General features: G+C 39.4%; 1 protein-coding gene across 3 annotated transcripts in view; it reads left to right on the top strand.

Annotated features, from left to right (window-relative positions):
• The window catches only part of LOC124594980 (ATP-dependent DNA/RNA helicase DHX36), a 248689-nt gene that overhangs the window by 165852 nt on the left and 68953 nt on the right, over positions 1 to 13884 (top strand). The window lies entirely within an intron of this gene.

The raw sequence follows: 13884 nt of genomic DNA, 5'->3' as shown, positions 1-13884 counted from the left end.
GAGCGTATTCACATTTTTTGTGCTCTAATATGAGCATTTTTCTGCTGGTTCCCTTCTTTACCTTGCTCAATATACAGATTGAATAACATTGGGGATAGGTTACAACCCTGTCTCACTCCCTTCCCAACCACTGCTTCCCTTTCATGCCCCCCGACTCTTATAACTGCCATCTGGTTTCTATACGAATTATAAATTGCCTTTCGCTCCCTGCCACTTTCAGAATTTGAAAGGGAGTATTCCAGTCAACATTGTCAAAAGCTTTCTCTAAGTCTACAAATGCTAGAAATGTAGATTTGCCTTTCCTTAATCTATTTTCTAAGATAAGTCGTAGGGTCAGTATTGCCTCATGTGTTCCAACATTTCTACGGAATCCAAACTGATCTTCCCCGAGGTCGGCTTCTACCAGTTTTTCCATTCGTCTGTTAAGTATTTGCGTTAGTATTTTGCAGCCGTGGCTTATTAAACTGATAGTTCGGTAATTTTCACATCTGTCAACCCCTGCTTTCTTTGGGACTGGAATTATTATATTCTTCTTGAAGTCTGAGGGTATTTCACCTGTCTCATACATCTTGCTCACCAGATGGTAGAGTTTTGTCAGGACTGGCTCTCCCAAGGCCATCAGTAGTTCTAATGGAATGTTGTCTACTCCCGGGGCCTTGTTTCGACTTCGGTCTTTCAGTGCTCTGTCAAGCTCTTCATCATATCTCCTATTTCATCTTCATCTACACTCTCTTCCATTTCTATAATATTGCCCTCAAGAACATCACCCTTGTGTAGACCCTCTATATACTCCTTCCACCTTTCTGCTTTCCCTTCTTTGCTTAGAACTGGTTTTCCATCTGAGCTCTTGGTATTCTTGCAAGTGGTTCTCTTTTCTCCAAAGGTCTCTTTAATTTTCCTGTAGGCAGTATCTGTCTTACCTCTAGTGATATGTGCCTCTATGTCCTTACATTTGTCCTCTAGCCATCCCTGCTTAGCCCTTTTGCACTTCCTGTCGATCTCATTTTTGAGACGTTTGTATTCCTTTTTGCCCGCTTCATTTACTGCATTTTTATATTTTCTCCTTTCATCAATTAAATTCAATATCTCTTCTGTTACCCAAGGATTTCTATTAACTCTCGTCTTTTTACCTACTTAATCGTCTGCTACCTTCATTATTTCATTTCTCAAAGCTACCCATTCTTCTACTGTATTTCTTTCCCCCATTCTTGTCAATCATTCCCTAATGCTCTCCCTGAAGCTCTCTAGAACCTCTGGTTCTTTCAGTTCATCCAGGTCCCATCTCCTCAAATTCCTACCTTTTTGCAATTTCTTCAGTTTTAATCTACAGTTCATAACCAATAGATTGTGGTCAGAGTCCACATCTGCCCCTGGAAATGCCTTACAGTTTAAAACCTGGTTCCTGAATCTGTCTTACCATTATATAGTCTATCTGAGACCTTCCAGTATCGCCAGGCTTTTTGCATGTATACAACCTCCTTTTATGATTCTTGAACCACGTGTTAACTATGATTGAGTTATGCTCTGTCCAAAATTCTGCTGGGTGGCTTCCTTTTTCATTCCTTTCTCCCATTCCATATTCACCTACTATGTTTCCTTCTCTTCCTTTTCCTACTATTGAGTTCCAGTCTCCCATGACTATTAAATTTTCGTCTCCCTTTACTATCTGAATAATTTCTTTTATCTCATCATACATTTCATCAATCTCTTCGTCACCTGCGGAGCTAGTCGGCATATAAACTTGTACTACTGTGGTAGGCGTGGGCTTCATATCTATCTTGGTCACAATAATGCATTCACTTTGCTGTTTGTGGTAGCTTACCTGCATTCCTGTTTTTTATTCATTATTAAACTTACTCCTGCATTATCCCTATTTGGTTTTGTATTTATAACCCTGTATTCACCTGACCAGAAGTCTTGTTCCTCTTGCCATCAAACTTCACCAAATCCCACTATATCTAACTTTAACCTATCCATTTCCCTTTTTAAATTTTCTAACCGACTTGCCCAATCAAGGGATCTGACATTCCACGCTCCAACTTGTAAAACGCCAGTTTTCTTTCTCCTGATAACAACGTCCTCTTGAGTAGTGGAATATTTTACCCAAAAGGACGCCACCATCATTTAACCATACAGTAAAGCTTCATGCCCTCGCGAAAAATTACCGCTGTAGTTTCCCCTTGCTTTCAGCCGTTCGCAGTACCAGCACAGCAAGGCTGTTTTGGTTAGTGTTACAAGGCCAGATCCATGGTTCATGGGGGGGGGGGGGGGAGTTTAACTTTGTCTTTACTATTTAAATAGTTTTCCTATTTAAATAGTTTAACTTTGTCTTTACTATTTAATAGCAATTTAGCACTGCTGTTGTAAAAAAATGGGCCAGTATTTGTGTGAGTAACTTCTTTCAGGAATATCTAAAATTTTGCCAACATATAGAATTGTGCATCAGTTTTTGTAACTACTGAAACATTCTTGTTGGCCAGTGTACAGGAGTGGTCCAATATTATACATTTACCTTTTTTGTGGAATGTTTCAATCAAGTCAAAGTTTTAGTAATTACTGAAAGTGGTAAGTTTGAAGGTATGTAATTCAGTTCAGAAGTCAGACAGACAGACAATGGAATGGATATAGTATGGTACACAGTGGAATGGAAAGCTGCTTGTTTGTGGTTTTGTGGGTGTTGAGAGCTTTTAGGGATTACAGTATTGGTAGCTGCAGTTTTTCCATAAATGTTTCTTTATGGTAACATCTTTATATGGTCCAACAAATTTATAAAATAACCTCCAAACCCCATTGTGAAATGAATTATATTATGTTGGGAGTTCAAATGTTGTAAGATGTTTTTATGTATCTAGTGGTTCTAGTCCATAAACACAGCACATCAGCTTCATTACTTCTACTGTCTGTAGACAGATGTGGTAACTCATTTAATATTACCTGAAGTTCTGTGTCATTTGTGCCCAAGTGGTATGTTTAGTACAGCAATATGTTCTACACTGTCTTCCTATTTCCTTTATGATATGTTCGCATGGGTTCGATTTTGGGTTATACATGCCCTCCCAGCTAAGAATTTCTTAAAATTATGAATTGTAAATTGTGCATCATTGTCAGCTAAGAGTCATTTCGGTTTCCAACATCTGTGAAATAATTGCACATACCATTAATCACGGTATCCATGCTTGATAGGATGCAGTGTGACATAGTTTGACGAATAAAGTACTTAAATATATGTTACACCTCCCCTACCCATCAGTAAAGGGCTGTAAAAATCTGACGCTGTTAAGTCTTGTGAACCCTTGGGTAAAATAGGGTAAGTCGTATAATTAATACCACTGTTATCCACCTTAACTTTCTGACAAATTTGGCAGTCCAAATCAAGATCATAACTTTCTTACCTAATCCCTTAAAGTAGTAAAACTTCCTCATATGTTCTATACTTTCATGAGTACCAAAGTGGCCACAGTCCTTATGTATGAACCATACTAACTCAGTCTCCACACACTGGGGAATGCATGGCTTCCAATATTTTGTGTGTGTGTGTGTGCGGGGGGGGGGGGGGGGGGGGGGGGACGTGTATTTATAGGTGCTCTAATGATGATAATGATTCTTGTTCACACTGTTGAAGTTTACTTTTAAAATAGGCATCCACTTTTAATTGTCATCTTATCTGTCCTAAGTTCCTCACTTCATTCCTGGTTTAACTTGAATTAAAAAATTAATAGATTCCTTTATATATATACTGAACTATTGAAGAAACAATACCCACCTCGCCAAACGCTTGTAAGGTATCTGCTTTCCATCAAAAGGTAAGTGCTTAATGATCAGTGTATACCACTGAAGGAGATCCCCAAATAAGTGTTTCAAGTTTTTGTATACTCTAAATGGTTGCTAATAGTTTCTTTCCTAATAACTCCATCTCAGTTGCTGTGTAGTTTAGTTCATGTTTGCCTAGGCTTCTGCTAGTGAAAAAAATTGTTCTGTGTTTCCTGACTTTGGGATCCCACTCTCCTCAAATAATCTGCAGCTATACCATATTATGATGCATCAATTGCTAGTTTAAATGATTTGCTCAGTACTGGATGTCAAAATATGAAGCATTTATCAATGTATCTTTGATATTCTCAAAAGCTTTCACAGATTTTTCATCTCAGACCCAAATACATCTCAGTTTCAGTAGTGCAAGTAAATACAGCTCATTCATTTCTTGTCCCTGTATTTATCTGCTGTAGAATCCTGCCCGGAAGCAGTTTTGGTATGCCTCTTGCAGGTTCGCGCGAAGCTCAGTCAGTAATTTTTTTTTTTAAATCTCATCTATCATTGCAAATCTTCAGGCTTTTGATGAGGTTTTCAACTTTGGCAATAAAAAAATGAAAAAAAAAAATAATAAAAAAGAGGTCATCAGGGCCCAGGTCTGGAGAGTACAGAAGATGAGGCAGCACAGTGATTTCGTGTCTTTGTGCAATAGTCACACACCAGCAGGGACAAACGAGTGGGTGCGTTATGGTGATACGAGGGCCATGAATAGTCTCGCCACATTTCGGGCCATTTTCTTCTCACATTTTCTTGCAATACATCCCAATAGTACCATTGATTAACAGTTTGTCCCTGTGTCACGAATTTAGGGTGAACTAATCCTTCAAAATCAAAGAAAACTATGAGCAGGGCTTTGACATTTGACCTGACATGACAGGCTTTTTTTGATCTCGGAGAACCTTTCCCGACCCATTGTGAAGATTGAACCTTGATCTCAGCACAATAACCGTAGACCCGTGTCTCACCATCATTTATGATTCTCTTGAGAAACACATCATTCTCATTTATGCATTCCAAAAGCTCTTCCGTTCAGGGGCTCAGCATTCGTTTGCCGAGTACAGGCTCGGTCACGCACCCCAGGCTTCCTGAGCTCAAACCGGTAAGTGCCGCCAGTCTCCTGTCACTGTAAGCTGTGGGCATGCTTCAACAGCCACTGTATGGTGTGGTGGTGCAACTTTGTGTGTCACAGGAAATGGGGATCATTGGCTCGACTGCCTGCATTGCGAGGATGGTAAAAACCTCTATAGAAGAAAACTTCAATCTCAAAGTGTGCTGCGTGCTGATGAGATGCGTGGCTGTTGAGGTGAAGAAGTCATTAGCGGGCAACATCTGGGGAATCCACCGCACCTCAGTTGTGTAAAGTTGACAAGGCACGTGGGGCTCTGTCTAGGTGGATTCTTAGTTCCCTAGCTGCTTGTGGGACCAAGATGAATCCTTCGAAATCTTCCCTTCCTCCTCCCTGCGGAAAGGGTGGGTCACTGGTAGGTACTGACATCCGATCAAATGAGAGGGCTCATGTAGCCAGTCTTCCAGTCTCGATATTTACACGGACTCTTTCAGTATTGAGTAACAGGATACATGCTGGTGGCCAGAATGTGTTTCTTATAATTAAATGCAAAAGAAGGGAGTTTTTGAGAAAGTTTAACCTTTTAACATACGGAAAGGGTTAGAAGGGGTAGCTGTAATCTTAAAATCTGTCAAGTGCTTGCGAAATGGGACCCTGTTGGTAGAAACATCAAATTCCCAACAAGTCAAGAGCATCCAGAAAGCTCAGTGCCTCAGGGAGAATGCAATAGAAACTAAACTGCACAACACCTTAAACTATAGCAAAGGTGTTGTGACTTGCAGGGATCTGGTTGACATTCCCTGAGAAGAACTGAAAGCTGAGTGGTCTCAGGAAGGCATTGTTGATGCACAGAACATAATGAAATGGGTGAATGGTGATCTTGTGAAATCGGACTCATTTATACTGACTTTCGATAGCACAAAACTTCCTGAACACGTTAAGGCGGGTTTCCTCTGCCTCAGTGTGCGACCTTATTTCCCTAACCCGATTCACTGTTTTACCTGCTAGTGCTTTAGGCACACCACATTGGGTTGTAAGGGGGCTGTCATTTGTGGCAAATGGGGTAAGGCCACCCATACATCTCCTCCAAAGAGGCCCAGGATGGTGAAAGGTATTGTGATTCTCGTGTATGACTGTGATGGTGTTATCATAACGCATTACGTTCCTCCACGGCTGACCGTCAGTGCACAGTATTGCTGTTCGTTTTTGGAACATCACCTGTGACTATCTTTGTGAAAGAAGTGGCGACACTTTCTGCACAACCTACCCATCATTTTGTACAACAGTGCGCAGGCCCATACAGCACAAGCTGTGGGTGCTCTGTTCGGTCGATGGGACTGGGACGTACTGTACCATCCACCATACTCCCCAGACTTTGATTTGATTCCGAAGATGAAGGAACCACTTTGTGGCATTCGCTTCAGAACTGCTCCAGAGATTCGACCAGCAGTAGACTGCTCCATTTGCGCCATCAACGGAACAGGCTCTGCTAACTGTATGCTACGCCTTCCACATCACTGGCGATGGGTTCTACACAATGCTGGTGACTACTTTGACAGGACAGTAACAGGTGCAAACATGTAACTCTTTTGTATCAGTTGTGGATAAATAGTTGCCACTATTTAAGTTCCAACCCTCGTATTAGGCAGGCCTATTTCATTTCAAGTAACAAAATACACGTAATCAGATCGAGAAACCACACCAGTCTTGGTTATTATTTGTATTAACAGCCTTTTCAGTATCAGACAACGTCATTTTCATTTTTTCATGTAGCAAAATGTTTGATGAACGTTGATTAGGTAATAGATTCTTTCCCATAAAGGAAAGCATGCCATCTAAATCTGTAGCAAGAACAAAGAGAAAAAACTGCTAGGACTTAAGGATTGAGGAAATGTGTACTGTCTTGCTTGTATCTTGTCTTTACTGGTTTTGTGTATCCTATATTTAATTTTATGTCACACAAAACAGCAAGTTATTAGCTAATAGGCAATAAAGAGTGCAGATTTTCTTAAGAGTTCTTGTTCTTCCGGTTACAGATAATCCCATCCAGTATTAATTGAGAGTTTTTTGTAAAAAGGGGCAGGACGTCAAACCGGTCGACTGGGACCAGGATAGGCACCACAGGACATTTTAATTTCCACTGTCCTGAATATAGTTTGAGGGCACCCATTACAAAATATTACATGTTTGAATTCCACAGAGCGAAATACAGTGACGTGCTATAGAAGAATGCTGTGTGAAGAGGTGTGGCACTGCACTTTGGTACACTTACGACCAAATAAAATGTCTTGCATTTCCTCGAACACACATTTTTTATGTATCAGACTCTTCAGAAAGATGTGCGCTACAAAATGAGCATATTTTTGAAAAGTCAATTTTTAATTATATATATATATAATTCCCCCCCCCCTACCACAAACCCTCGAGGGGGTGGGATGGGGGGAACCACTATCTAGTATTGCCCCAGTTCGGAAATATCATAGATCCAGGGTTGATACACAGAGCGGACTGAGTTGTAGTTGGGAGGTGGGTAGTCTCCATGTTACCCGTGTTTACGTTTCCGCTTTGTATATTGCTCTCACGTCAAATGAAAACAAAACAGATTTCTGTGGCAGGGAGCTATCAAGTAAATTAAAATACATTCACTTAATTACAGAAGACTGAAATTTGTTATTAGTTTCGGACTGTATTTTATTTCCACCTTTCTGACAGTCAGGCATTAATCACCTTGCAGAACAATGAAGTTATTTTTGTCAGTTTGCTAAAGAAGTTTTGCTTTTATTAATCTTTTCCTCTGAGGCAGTCAATTTATTTGAAATGAAGTGTTTAATTCCACATTATTGCCTAGCTTTAACTGTTCACTGAATTTCAAGTCCACGTTTTCATCTTCTAGCATGTTTGGCGTTATGACATAATAAAGAACCAAACACGAGATAATACAGTATTGGTACTCCAAGAAAATTTACATCTGAATCTGGACGTATGAATGTGCACTTTAAGCCAAATTATGCATTTTAGTATGGTTCACAAAATTCTGATGCTCCAATGTCTTGTTTCTTTTATGACATAATGTAAGATCTTTTAATGTTTTACACATATGAATATTCGGGCTTTCTGCGTCTTCGTAGCTGCACAGGCATGGTGACGCCTGTGTTCTGTCACTATCTGGCAACTGCTAAAATAAAGCTATTTCTAACAGATCACGGGAAAATATTGCGAATAGTTGTTTGAAAAGCGTTAACTTTCAAAGTAAATTTCCTTTTACACAAGGTGATCTATGTGCAAGAATGTACAATGAATTTCTTAAATCACAGAGCATTTGACTCTCATTTAAAGATCAACTCTTTGAGGACGACCAATTGTAATAATTTTGAACCCAAAAGATCAGACATTTATGTTGTTAAAAAATTTTACTGGCACTTGTGTGTAATGTATCTGAAAGTGTAACACCTGCAAAAAAGATCAACATTATATGTGAAACCTTAGCTTATGTAACACCTGCAAAAAAGATCAACATTATATGTGAAACCTTAGCTTATCTTGCAGCTTATTAATCTTCGAGACTAATATTTGAAAGCTTTTCTTTTCTTGTAGCAACACTACATATAGTAATTTAAACCATTAACTTTTCCAATTTTTGTGTTCGCCCTACTTAACAGTGATGTTGCTATTGGCTGACTATATCATGTGTGCTATGCTCTGAATATCCGCTGTCATCAGCTGGCTAGATCACATGACGTGAGCTATGACTGGCTTACAAAAGTGCATCGCAATCTTGATTTCAATGCTACGAAAGTAACATGTGGTGTTTGGTGGAATTCGAATTTATACTTTCATAATACGAAAATATGCAGCGTATATGTTGCTGCACATCAGACATCTTTTCAAAACGTGTTTTTTCCCTGAATTTCATTTCCTAAAGTGCCGGGAAATTCTACGCTGGTGTACAAAATCATAACCATTCAAAGAATTGATAAGTTTTACTATTCTTAGTATACTGTCACTTAACACAGAAAAAGTGTATTTTCAGTCGGGAGAAAGTTTATTTTTAACCGGGAAATCCGTGAAAAATCTAAGAATTATTTTTCCTTGTCCACTTATACACCCTGGGCACTGTATTCTTTCTCAACTGCATCAGTGGGGCTTTCGTGGCCACATCACCATCTTCATCCAGTCTTTCCTGTCTCGAAACTATTTTAGGACCCAAGTTGGTGACTCACTTGTAACGTGCCAGGCTGTTTCCTCGTATTAGTGCCTCTTACTAGTTCACGTCACAACCGGATGTACCGGTATTGAAACATTTCCTCACCCAGTAGATAGTGCGCAGTATTCTCGACCTACCTTGCTTTGTTTATTCAATATTGTCTTCCCGGTAGCTACGTCCATCTCATTTAAATCACACTGAAATTAAGAAGCCAGGATCCTAGGTTAAGTTTTTCAAAATCAAAAGTCAAGATCGTATTCATTGTTGAACATTTATGTCAACCACAGTACGATTTATTTGTTATTACTCGCACACACAATATTCACGTGAACTGGCCTCTTACACTTAATTGTCACATTAGGTAGGTCAAAAAATTCCAGTATTTAACAATGTTCACAATTACACTTTTTTGGTACGACCTGAAAAATTAACTGACTTGCGCACTTTTGCTCCAAGAGAATTTGACCGAGAACTAACTGAAAACTGCACCAGCTCGGACCTTATATAGACGAGCGCTTGAATATTTGACTATTTCTGTTAATATATTATAGTTTATAATTTCCCAGGGTTAAAATGATCCTTACTAACTGGTTTTGAAGTTAACCATTGGGTTTTATTATCTAAATAACATGAGTGAGCTGTGTCAATTTAAATACGTGGAACTAACTTATGCATCCGCCGTGGGAATTCCCGACTTATAACCACGGCAGCCCTTTTGAACAATAATTTTTACATATTCAAATTTACTTAATTCTTAATTAATGCACTTACAAAGTTGAGACTGGAGTTATTTTACGTAGAAAAATAAAGGTAGCAAAAGTATCGAAACAGATCTCGGAATTATTTGGTAGTTTGGTCACAATTGGCACTGAAAGTCATACAGGTTACAGATTTTAAGTCTTAATACCTATTTAACTAACAGACTTTAGGTTCATTTAAACACTTTGCTGGAATCAGTAAAATTTAGGCTTTCTTTTGGATGCAGTCTTATAGCTGAATTTGATCTGTTAATATGTATTGCACAATATACGTCCATCACTGTTAATAGTATGCATTTCCCATAAAACTGATTAGCTCATTACTTTCAGAATAGACATTAGAATGTACTGAAATAATAGATTTTACTAGGGGAATTTTATTTAAACTATTTCTGAATTCTGTACTATGAGGCTGAAGGCCACAGAATCTGTAGTCGGAATCTGAGTAGTGAAAATGAAAAAAAATAAAAGTTCATTGCTTAACTAAGTTACTGAAGGAGTGTAAAACTAAACAGGATAGCAGTGGGCAATTCTGCTTTGTTACACACTGACGATCATTTCGAGCAAGAGAATGGTGTACCTTAGGGGCAGTGTTTTAAGTGTTACCCTCTTTGCCATAGCCATCAACAGTATCATGTCTATAGTAAGGAATCTGGTATAATGCTCCTTATTTGCAGATAATTCTGCTGTTTTGTGTTCCTCGTCCAGTGTTGCATCAGTGAGCCATCAGTTGCAACTTACAGTGCAGAGGTTAGAGGTGTGGGTTGCAAAGATGGGTTTTCAGTTTTCTACAGATAAGTGTGTGTGTGTGTGTGTTCATTTTAATCATTCTCGTAGTATTTTTAATTTACCTGTCTTGCATATGAGGGACACCATCCTACATTTTAGTGATTCTGTCAGTTTCTGGGCCTCATTTTTTACTTCAAATTGTCATGGTTGATGCACCTGGGAGACCTGAAACCCTCAACCCTGAGGGTACTGAATATTTTAGCCGCAGGTCATGGGGAGTGGACAGGACACATCTCCTCCAGTTTTATGGGGCTTTTGTGCGTTAACATCTGGACTACAATTGCACGGTGTATGGATCGGCGAGGCTTTACTATTTGAAGATCATTGACTCTGTCCACCAGGAGGAGCTCCGGCTGGCCACAGGTGCTTATAGGACCAGTCCAATACCCAGCCTCTGTGCTGCATACTGTTGCTCATCTGCCTCTGGAACGCCTTTTTCCAACCGTCTGCAAGCTATGATGCCTTTTGGAGTCCATGCAACGTGTGCTGGAGTCCCTCAGTGTGGAGCTAGTACGACCACAAATCCAGGGTTTTAACCACCTGACGACCTGGTTACTGAAGAGGCCCAGAGTGATTTTAGATTTGGTGCAGTACGAGACAGATTGCACTCCTGCTTTCGTTTTTGATATGACATTTTCTGACATTTTATCTTAGTACCCCAACTATGTAGCTTTTTTTTTTATGGATGAGTCTAAACAGGGGGATTCTGTTGGTTGCTCTGTTCTTTTCCCTGATCGTGTCCTTAAGGTCCAACTGCCTCAAGTATTTACTGTCTTTGATGAAGTATTGTCTGCTATCTTGCAGGCACTGGAGCAGATGGGCATTCTTCCAGTGTTATATTTCTTGTCAGTTCCAATTCTCTATGTACCCTTCATTTGTTGAGATGTTTGTACCCAGCAGATAAAGTAGTTCAGACCATCCAGGATGACCTCTTCCAACTACAGTGACTGGGGAAGGAGGTGGCTTTCTGCTGGGTGCATTGGCATTGCAGGGAATGAAAAGGCAGATCTAGCAGACAAGGAGGCATGTCCTGATCTTCAGATATTTCAGTGTGCCGTCCCCCTGCATGCTATCATCTTGCTGTTGAGTTCAGGTCTTGCATTGGTGGGAGGATGATAGGCTGGAAGTGACTGACAATAAGCTCCATTTAGTAAAGCCCACAACGCTGTTGTGGTGTACTTACCCCGTGATGCGTTGCTTCTTGCTCCAGCGAGATGACTCTCCAATGTGTGGTGCTTGTGGCGTGCAGATAACTGTGCCCCACATTTTATTGGACTGTGTTTTTCTTTCTGACCAGCTAGCCGCAGCTGATTTGCTGATGGATCTGCAATATCCTTTAAGAAATAATCAAATGAATGTGATTAGAGTTTCAAAGTTTTCTGAATTGTCCTTTGTTTTTACCGATGTTTTAGGGAGAGGGTTTAACTCATTCACAAGGTGACTGCCTCGCCCATATTTTACTTAAGTGACCAGCCAATGACAATTTCCTGTGGCATTCTTTTAGCTCCTTTCTCGTTTAACTTATGTTTTAGTCTCTTGTGTAGCATCTTTGTCTTTTCCCACTATCTTTGCGTGTATGACCCCATTTTATCAGTTTTTGTCCACATTTGTTTCTTTTGATGTATGTAACTGCACTGATAACTTCGGCGTTGAGTGCCTCTAAGCACCGACACACACACACACACACACACACACACACACACACACACACACACACACACACACACCTAAAAAGCTCTTTACAGATTATGGGCTGAAGATCTTTCCGGCGTTGGCTGAAAATCTTTCTGGCGTTGACTCATGAGCCATGGGATGAACTTGGTGGCAACACGATGCATTCAAAGATGTTGTGTCAGGATTTCATGACATGGTCCAACTGAAATGTTACATTCTTCTGAAATCTCTAGGCAGTCAGTCTTAGATTGGAATGCACGATTTCATTAATGTTCCTGACATGAGCATCGTCAGTAGACATCGAAGGGCATCCTGAATGAGGGTCATCCTTAACTTCCGTTCAGCCATTTTTATACCATGTTAACAATTCGTAACACAGAGTACAACTTAAGCACTCATCACTGTAGGCTTCCTGCATCATTTGGTGTGTCTCTGTAAAGGTTTCCTTGAATTTCATGCAACATTTAATGCAGATACGTTGTTCCTCTAACTCTACCATCTCGAACTTCACAAACTGTGCAACACAACATTCTACTCAATGCAGTACTGAACAATAACTAACATACATACAACAACGAAACTTCTGGCAGTTACACATTAAACACAGGCGTGTGCAGGGATGCCGACCATATTTCACTCCAACACAGCATTGGCGCAAAATTACGAACGGTCCAGAATTTTTTTTTTGAACAGACCTCGATGTTAAAAATGTCATTCCATAAAATATTAAGGAACTAGAAGAAGGACGAACATCTCTCACAGAAATTAATGGAATTCAAAAAATGAAAACTCATATAGTGTTGATGGAATTTCAAACAGAATTCTGAAAAGTTGTTCTAACTTAATAAGTAATGCCTTAGTGACTATATATATATAAAACGTGTTAGTGGCACATGAATTTTTCCAGATAGATTAAAACATGCAGTTCTTAAATTTTTGTTTTAAAAAGTGAGTGGACAAGAAAGTCTGAATAATTATCTCTGTTACTGACATATTTTTATAAAATGTTGGTAAAAGTAATGTACTCGAGAGTAGTCTCATATTTAAGTAGAAGCAATTTACTTAGTATATTACAGTTTAGACTCCAGAAGGGTTGCTTGACTGAGAATGCTATTTATACATTCACTCACGAAATATTACAAGCCTTAAATTATGAAATGTTGCCACTTGGTAACTTTCCTCGTCTTTCCAAGGCATTTGATTGCATGGATCATGTTATACTCTTGACAAACTTAAGTTTCATGGAATAAATGGCTTTATACATGACTGGTTTGAAACATACTGACCAAACAGAATGCAGAAGTTCTTTGAGTAATTCAGACAGTGTTGTAATAGTAAGAAATTTTTATTGACTGGAGAGAAATCGGAAAAGGAGTCCGACATGGTTCGAGAAAACACCCTATGTTTAATTCAGTACAACAGATTAATCATACCAACAGTTAATGTACCAGATGAACAGGATTTAGTAAATAGGGTAGAATGCTCCATATTTTTGGGTGTACCCATTGAAAAATGTGAACTGGTAGATGTATATTACTGAGCTAGTCAAACAATTAAGTCCAACTACTTTTGCTTTTTTTATA

The sequence above is a fragment of the Schistocerca americana genome, chromosome 2 (assembly GCF_021461395.2).
Source record: "Schistocerca americana isolate TAMUIC-IGC-003095 chromosome 2, iqSchAmer2.1, whole genome shotgun sequence".
NCBI classification, from domain to species: domain Eukaryota; kingdom Metazoa; phylum Arthropoda; class Insecta; order Orthoptera; family Acrididae; genus Schistocerca; species Schistocerca americana.
This window is presented reverse-complemented; position numbering and strand designations above follow the sequence as displayed.